Genomic DNA, 8,470 nt, shown 5'->3' with positions numbered 1-8,470 from the left:
TGTCAGAATTATATTCAGAAGGTATGTGCCAGTATTATATTCGAAGAATACAGTGTCTGGCAGGTTTATAATAATTATTGTTTTCATATAGAGGATCAGAATCGTAGTGAGGCGCTATCTGGGCGTCAAGTTCTGCAAAGATTTAGCTGGAACAAGTCCCGTGGTAAGTATATCTGAATTAGATAAGGAAAGACTATAGAGAACACGTCACCTGTAGTCACTGATATCATTGTGTATTGTCCTGACTGTCCCATCAGAGCTGGAGTCACTTGTAAGTTCTGCAGTAATGATGGGTGAAACAACAACTCCCAGCATCCCCTTACCACTACTTAGGTCATACTGGGAGCTGTAGTTTTAAATGGTAAAAACTTCTTTAGCACTTTCCCATTCTGTGGCAATTGGTACATTTGATTATTATTCTGACATGTGAACACGGCCTAAGAGTCTTAAACAAGGTTAGGACTGTATGATACATTTAATAATATTGTAAGTTCCGTAATTTTATTTTCTGTCCGCCAACACAAAATACTCTAATAGTGCCCCTCCCGAGACTCGACTCTGGATCCGCCCCTGCTCCATGCAGCATCCATCCTATATCAATGGCAGAGACTAGACCACTGATAAGAACAGATACTACACTTGATCTTAGCCAAAAGGCAGAGAGCCATATATGCAATCAGAACGCAGCCGCATAAATGCGACACGTGCTGTACGCCGCAACTATGCAAATATACAGCACAGCCTGCAGCCTGTCCCAACTTATTGTGAAAACATTAATTTCGGCTGGGATTACACTTGGCGTGTTTGTCAGAAAAAAACACCATGCTCGCTGCGGGCACATGTTATGTTGGAATCAATAGGGTAATATGAAATGCCAGACACAAAGGCTAAGTTTCCACTGGGTTTTTTTTCTGGCAGTTTTTGGAAAACTGTCACTGCAGTTTTTGAGCCAAAGTCTGAAGTGGATCCATTAGGTAAGAGAAGTGTAAGTCCTTCCTTTATATGTTCTATTCCTTTTGAATACATTTCTGGCTTTGGCTCAAAAACTGCAGTGGCAGATATCCAAAAACTGCCAGAAAAAATAACATGTGGAAACTTAGCCTAATGGGGTTTTCTTCATTCTTTTAAGGCCTTTTTTAGGCTATCAAATCTGTGGGATGCCGAGAGCATGTTTTTTTTTAATGAAGTTTTGGTGTTTTTCTTACCAATGTTTTTAATAGAAATCCTTGAGTCACATGATGAAATAATCACATGACTCGTAATGAGAAAAGTCAGGGGGAAAATAATAAAAATATTAATAATAATAATAATACACATTGGGGGAGATGTATGAAAACCTGTGCAGAGGTAAAGTTGACCAGTTGCCCATAGCAACCAATCAGATCGCTTCTTTCACTTTTCAGAAGCCTTTTTTTTTAAATGAAAGAAGCGATCTGATTGGTTGCTATGGGCAACTGGTCCACTTCCCTCTTCACAGGTTTTGATAAACTTCACCTCCCCCCCCCCCCCCCCGGTGTTTTAAGCAAAAATGCCACCAAGATGGCAGAGTAAAGAAATGAGGGGGGCAGTTTTTAGTGTTTTGTTTTTTTGAGGGCAAAAAAAAAAACCAAATCCATCAAACAAGAATTGCATCTGTTCCTAGGCTTAGGCTGGGATTAAACACAACTTATGTGTAGCGTTTTTCAAAGCCCACATTGCTTTATTTTTGGTGTCCCCCCCCCCGTCCCCGTCCCCCCCCCCCTTTTGACAGACATCTTTCCAGCTGTTGCAAAGCTACAACTCCAAGCATGCCCAGGGCATGCTGGGAGTTGTAGTTTTGCAACAGATGGACAGCCACAGGGGATCGGTGTTGATGTATGTCAATCTAGGACCATGGTGTCTGACCTTGAAGCTCCTGATCAGGAGCCACGACCACTTTAAATCAGTGGCTGCCGGGATGTCTGACGAGTGACATCCTTCGCTCCAGACCACAACGTCAGGGATGTCACTCGTCAGACGTCCTGGCAGCCAGCGCTGCTCATTGAGCCTGCCAGAGCCGCACTGATCTGTGTAAGAAACCTATGGGCCAAGGCTGCTGGGGCCACCAAATTATATTACAAATACTAAGTGTCTGGTTAGGAGAAACAAGTACATTGCACCCACAGGGAGTAGCGCCATTTAATAAAAAATTGCCCCAATTCCCTTAGATAACAGTCATACAGAATATATTAGAAAGCTTGTTTGTTTTTCAGCCAATCAGAGAGCAGCACTACTGAAATAGAACTCTCAGGAGGTAACAGCGTGTCACACATGTGATGTCATAACCATTGTCCACCAGAGAGCAGCACTGAGCAGATATAACACTGCTCCTGCTTATTCTTCATCAGTGAGGGGCTGATGCTGGACACTGTAGGGGCCGAGAATGCAAAGTCACATACACTACTGTGACTGGTAAGTGTCACATTGTTGTGACCAAAAGGTCTTTAGTGCAGTTCAATGTGCTTTTCTATAATAAACATGTAGATAATCTATCTTTTGTTTTCCTATCTTAGATGCACTATTTCCAGGATGTGGAGTAGCATTTCCGGACCTACAGCAAGACGTTGGATGAAGACGTAGATTTCCAGACCTATTCCAGAAGAATTTGGATGAAGGCACAGCCCCTCGAATCACGCACATACACAGACACATTTGCCCAAATTCTAGAGGTAACCTCCTTTAGTATGCCCAGAGGAAGGGCAATACAGTAGCCATGGATTCCCTACAGGTTTCCTCCCCTCTGGAGGTTTTTCCTGTCCTGAGTATTAGTTACTGTACGCTCTTTGTGAGTGATGGAGGTTACAAAAAATCCCTGACACAAACATGTTTATATATAATAAATAAAGTTCCCCTTTATAAACCATTCTTTAACTTGTTTGACTCATTTATTTTATTTGTGTGTGAAAAATAGTGTTAGCAATATGGAAATGACATGAGGTTTATTTAAGTGTCCAAAGCTGCTCTCCTGCACGATCTGCATAATGTGGTGCAGAGAGAGGCAACTGATGCTGGGGGGTACAGTTACCAAGGCAACCATAGGACACCCAGCAATTTCCATGCAGGAGCCTTTTTCTGATGAATGGGACCCTAGGAGAGCGGAGGAGGCAGGTGAGAAGACCTCCATCCATCATTTTAATGATCACCAGATCACCACAGGTGATTCCATCCTTGAATATAATGCCTGCATTGCCAGAACCTGCTTAGATCACGGCATCTGAGGGGTTAATGACAAACATTAGAGCGATCGTTGATGATTGGCCACTACTGGCAGGTCCCTGGCTGCCAGGACCTGTCATACATGATGCGAGCACCGGTCCATTGTTCACATCATGTACAGGGTGTAAATATACATCCAATCACATCAGGACATACTTTTACAGGGTCCACCTACTCAATTTTCATTGTAAAGCTCGAATGTCCACACAGAAAATGTATGTGCGGATATTCTGAAGATAGTGGAGCGGTGTCAGAACATGCTGGCGCTAAGATTGCTCAGATATTCACTTTATCATAGACGGCAATGTATTTCTGAGCAGAATACACAGAAAGAACAGACATGTCTATTCTTTCTGCGGATGCCAAAATTTGAATTTCTGTGCCAGATATTTCCTGTGCGGAAATTCTGCTGTGTGCACAGTGCGCCAGAACCCCATTGAAATTAATGGGACTCTGCTGCAGCGGAATTTCCGTACGGTATATTCCTGTGCAATTCTGCATGGAAAACCTAACATGTGAACATAGTCTAACAGTCATTAAAAAGGGGGGCGGTGCAAATAAGGGTGAACAAAGGGCTGGGGCAATGGGCCAGAGACAAAGGGGTGGCAAAATGAGGTTTTGCCTAGGGTGACAAAAATCCTTGCACCAGCCCTGGCGGCCATTGCCCGAGCTGCCAAACAGGCAGGGTCCCTGTGCCATTTCATTACCCTGCATATGAATTGTATATATTCTATCACTTCCTGTGATGTCACGCATACATAAAATAATTATGCAAATTAGCATGCCCAGTATTTTTTTTTTGCAAGAACCCTAGCAGACATCTCATTGCATTCTGTCAGTGACCGACACCTTCTATAGGACACAGGCAAACAAAGTGCCCGTTGTTTTCAATGGACATGAGGGGTGTCACAGAAAGAAAGCCAGGGCTCGAGTCCTGCAGAAACTCATAGGAATGGGGTCCCTGCACTTTTTTCACAGCGGGAACGCCGTTCCCTTTAGCAGTCCACCTGCAGGACCAACCCTGTGCCCGAATCTTTCGGCTGCTGGACTGGACTGTGGCCGCTCTTCCTTGTCTTCCCCTGCACAGCCGGGTAGTACAGCCAGTGCACTGTGCAGGGGAAGAGGCCGCAGTTATATGGAGCAGTTTAGGAGGAAGATCACTCACCACCATTAGGTCCGTAGCTCCTGGAATGGCATCATGATAGGGGCGGGGCCTTTATCAGGAAGGGGTGGGGCTGCACTATTATATAGTATTACAGCGTACAGGAAGCAAGTGGTAAGTGTGTTAGGGGTCAGTGATATTATTTACATGGGACTGTGTGTAAGAGAGGAGGTGGTGTTATTTACATGGGACTGTTTGTTAGAGAGAGGAGTAGTCTAATTTACATGGGACTGTATGTTGAAGAGAGGGGTGGTGTTATTTACATGGGACTGTATGTTGGAGAGGGGAAAGAAGTGTAATTTACATAAGACTATGTTGAAGAGAATGGGGGGGGTGTTATTTACATGGGACTGTATGTAGGAGAGTGGAGTAGTGGTATTTACATGGGACTTTATAGTGGAGGGGGTTGTGTTATTTATATGGGACTGTATTTAGGAGAGGAGAGTAGTGTTATTTACATGGGACTGTATGTAGGAGAGTGGAGTAATTTTATTTACATGGGAATGTGTTAGGTTTAAGGTAGGGAAGTGATATTTACATGGGACCGTATATTGGAGCCGACTGTAGCTGGCTTGTCCCCCTGTGCACTGCAGTCTGCTGGGGGCGCTATTTGAAGTATAATTACAATTATTGGTAGGGGGAGGGATGCAGGTCTTCAATGGGGTCTGTGGCTGATTTTCCGCAGTGGAAATTCTGCTGCCGGAAATCTGTAATAGAGAGCCCGCCTCCATTCAAACTCTCAGCAGGACACACTTTGCTAACTCACAATAAATTCCGCCCATGTGAACGAGCCCTTAGGGTCTGTAAACACAAGCTGATTTCGCACAGATTTTGCTACTATTTCACAGCGGATTTTGCTACAGAAAATGTGCTGCCTGAAATATGCACAAAATCCCCTTGTGTGAATGGACCCTTAGGGGTCCCTATTTTTGCTGCAGATTTGCTGCAGCAGTTTTTGCTGGTCATTGACTTCGATAGGTAGCAATATCTGCTACAGCAAATCTATAGCAGAAAACATGCATGTGTGACCTGACCCTTAGAGCTTGTTCACCCGGGCGGATTTGCTAGCAAACTTGCAGTGTGTTTCCCGCTACAAGTATGAATTAGGGCGGGCTGTCCACAGCAGACTTTTTGACGGCAAAATTTCTACTGAGAAAAATCCGCTGCAGACCCTTATTGAAGTCAATTGGGTCTGTTCCATATTTCCTCCAGTGGAAATTCTGCTGCCAGCGCAGATAAAGCCTGGAAAATCAAATGCCAGGTCTCCATCTGTGCCCACCTCAGTGGTGCTGGAGATATATATATATATATATATATATATATATATATATATATTCTGGGGGCGTGGCAGAGGGTGTGGTTAGGGGTAGGGGTGTGGCTGGAAATCTTGGGTGATTTCCCACACTTTTTTTTCCAGAACTTGGCCCCTGAAGAAAGCCATTCACTGCGGCATCTTGGTCATTAGCTCTGTCAGTCTGGTCACGGCCGGAGGGGTTGTTGTGCAAAAATGTGTGTGGTATCCCGGTACCGTATTGTATACGATACCTATATAGAGGTCCCCATAGTCAGAGTCCCTAGGACGTCGGGGTCCCTCTTTTGTAGTTTTCCCCTTGTCACCTCTCACTTAGTCGATGTCTATATAGCAGTTCTATTTAATATTAATATAAGTATAAGTATAAATATGTACATATTTAGTTCTCTACCTGTTCGTAGCGTAGCAGGACCTGCGGGTCACGTGACCAGGTTGGAACTCTATGGTTTTGCTACAGGACCTTTGGAGGTTCCCGTGACGTGTTCACCCACCATGCACTGTAATGGTGAGTGACAGTCGTTACGGACCAATCCAAAACGGCCGGCTCCTGCCCATATAAGGTACCCGCGCCATCTTGATCCTTCTCTTGGGTTGCTGACTCTGGAAGAGGTAGGACCTCCGCAGCTTACAAGACGATTTACTAGGCCAAAGCCTTGTGGCCTAGGCCTCTAACATAGCGGATATACTAAGCAATTCCCCGCTACTCATCGCAAGATCACTGGACCTAAATACTCCCCTAAATCCAGCTGATCTCTGCTATACAATTCTTCAAAAGCTAAATTGAGCTTATCTGATCCTAACCGACTGTCAATCACTGCTCAAGCTATATGTAAGAGACTCTGTTATCTGGACTGTTACTACTGTTACATGCACAGAAACTCATCAGTAAAAGTTCCTGCAAGTTTTCAGTTAACAGCGGTTGTGGACAATAATTTTTTTCTGCATCACCTATTGCTCTTGGAAAGGGTGGCAATAGGCCTATCAAGAAACACAGAATTTTACCCTCACCCTAGCGTCACGAGTGACAAGGGTTAACAGTGCCCTTAACTATTCAGAACAGCAACACCTTAAATACCCTACATTTCCACAAGACAGTATCCTCTCATCCGCAACCACATGTGCTACTTCTGCAAAAGTTGCAAGTCATAAATCAGTGCCTAAACTGTGCACCTAGGAAACCACACCCCGTAAGTGCCCACTGCATTCACCAGCACAGAAAGCCATATATGCCAGCTGAAAGCCGCCACATAAATGCGGCACGTGCTGTACGCCGCGACTCAAATATACAGCACAGCCTGCAGCCTGTTCCAACCTATTGTGAAAACATTCATTTAGGATGGGATTATACTTGACACGTTTGTAAAAAAAAGACAATGCTCGCTGTGGGCACGTTGAAACCCCAGACACCAATGGTGTTTTCTTCATCCTTTTATGGGGTTATTAGGCTATCAAATTTGTGGGAGGCCGCGAGTATAGTTTTTTTGTTTTCTTATGAAGTTTTGGCGTTCTTCTTCCCAATTTTTCAATAGAAATCACATGATGAAAAAATCACATGACTTGTAACGAGAAAAGCTGGGGTAGGAAAAAAAAAACACAAAAGGAAAAAAAAGCCTATTATAATAATAGTAATACATATTGTGGGAGATGTATGAAAACCTGTGCAGAGGAAAATTGACCAGTTGTCCATAGCAACCAATCAGATCGCTTCTTTCACTTTATAGAGTCCTTTTTCTGGGGGCGTGGCCCGGCTGCCGAGATGGATAGACGTGCACTAGCTGAGCTCCGCCCTTAAGCCTGCATAAGAGACTATATTCAGCATTCCCCGCCATTTTATTCACCTGCCTGACTCACCGGGAAGCTGCACAGAACATCCCCGCCATACCTAACAGGAGAAGGAAGCCAGTCCAGCACTCCGCACTGACAAAAGTCTCCTTCATCGTCACGCGGCCTGCTCCCAAGATGGCGGCGGCAACACTGAGCGCACGCTTTCGCCAAAAGACCAGCGAGATGCAGCGATCTTTGCCATACTCAGCTGCACCGCCGCTCTACCTCAGACCCGGCGCTCCACCTGACCCAGGCATCTGAAAATGATCTTACCGCGCCAAAGGACATTCCACCTTCACACGGCCGTGATACAGTAAGCCCTCACGGCGCCCGGAACAGCTGCTCTTCCCCTGGTGCTGCGGCCCGCTCACCTGCAAGCTCTCCCTCCCTGCACTAGTTTATGTCTTGTTCATTATGTGCTGCCTAATGTGATATGCTATTCTGTGCTCTATACACATGAATTTATTTGTCCATCCCTTTCGGTATTCAAACCTGTTTGTCCTTCCCTTCCAGCATTATTTGTTTATTAGACGGGCAATAATTATATAAATCGAGATTTTCCTAGCTAACGTGACGGAAAATATAAGTTATATGAAGACAGGAGGCGAGTATCTTGCATTAAACCTTTCTTTTTAATGCCCATAGCAGAAAATTACAGAGAATTTACTTCATAACATTAGAAAAATTTATTAAAACTACAACTCCCAGCAGCCCCTGGAATCCCCTCCCCTGGGGGGAGACCCTATATAAGGGGCTGGCTGGATCTCCTCTTCCTCTTTCTTTCGTGCGAACTTCGGAACAGCGCACGACATCTTGATACCCCGGATACACTCCGACAGCAAACGAATTCCATCTCCGGAACTAGACGACAGGGCCAACTGGGCCCCCAGCAACTGTGTTTCAACTGGAACCTGGTCGTCAGGGCCAACTGGGCCTCC

The 8,470-nt window shown here is 44.9% G+C and overlaps 1 pseudogene; it reads right to left on the bottom strand.

Moving 5' to 3' along the window:
* Positions 1-581: 581 nt before the first annotated feature.
* LOC130344413 (U2 spliceosomal RNA) lies at positions 582-663 on the bottom strand (annotated as a pseudogene).
* Positions 664-8,470: the final 7,807 nt, after the last annotated feature.

Source organism: Hyla sarda, chromosome 1 (genome assembly GCF_029499605.1).
Source record: "Hyla sarda isolate aHylSar1 chromosome 1, aHylSar1.hap1, whole genome shotgun sequence".
Taxonomy (NCBI): Eukaryota; Metazoa; Chordata; class Amphibia; order Anura; family Hylidae; genus Hyla; species Hyla sarda.
Note: the sequence above shows the minus strand (reverse complement) of the source record. Positions and strands in the feature narration are given on the sequence as shown.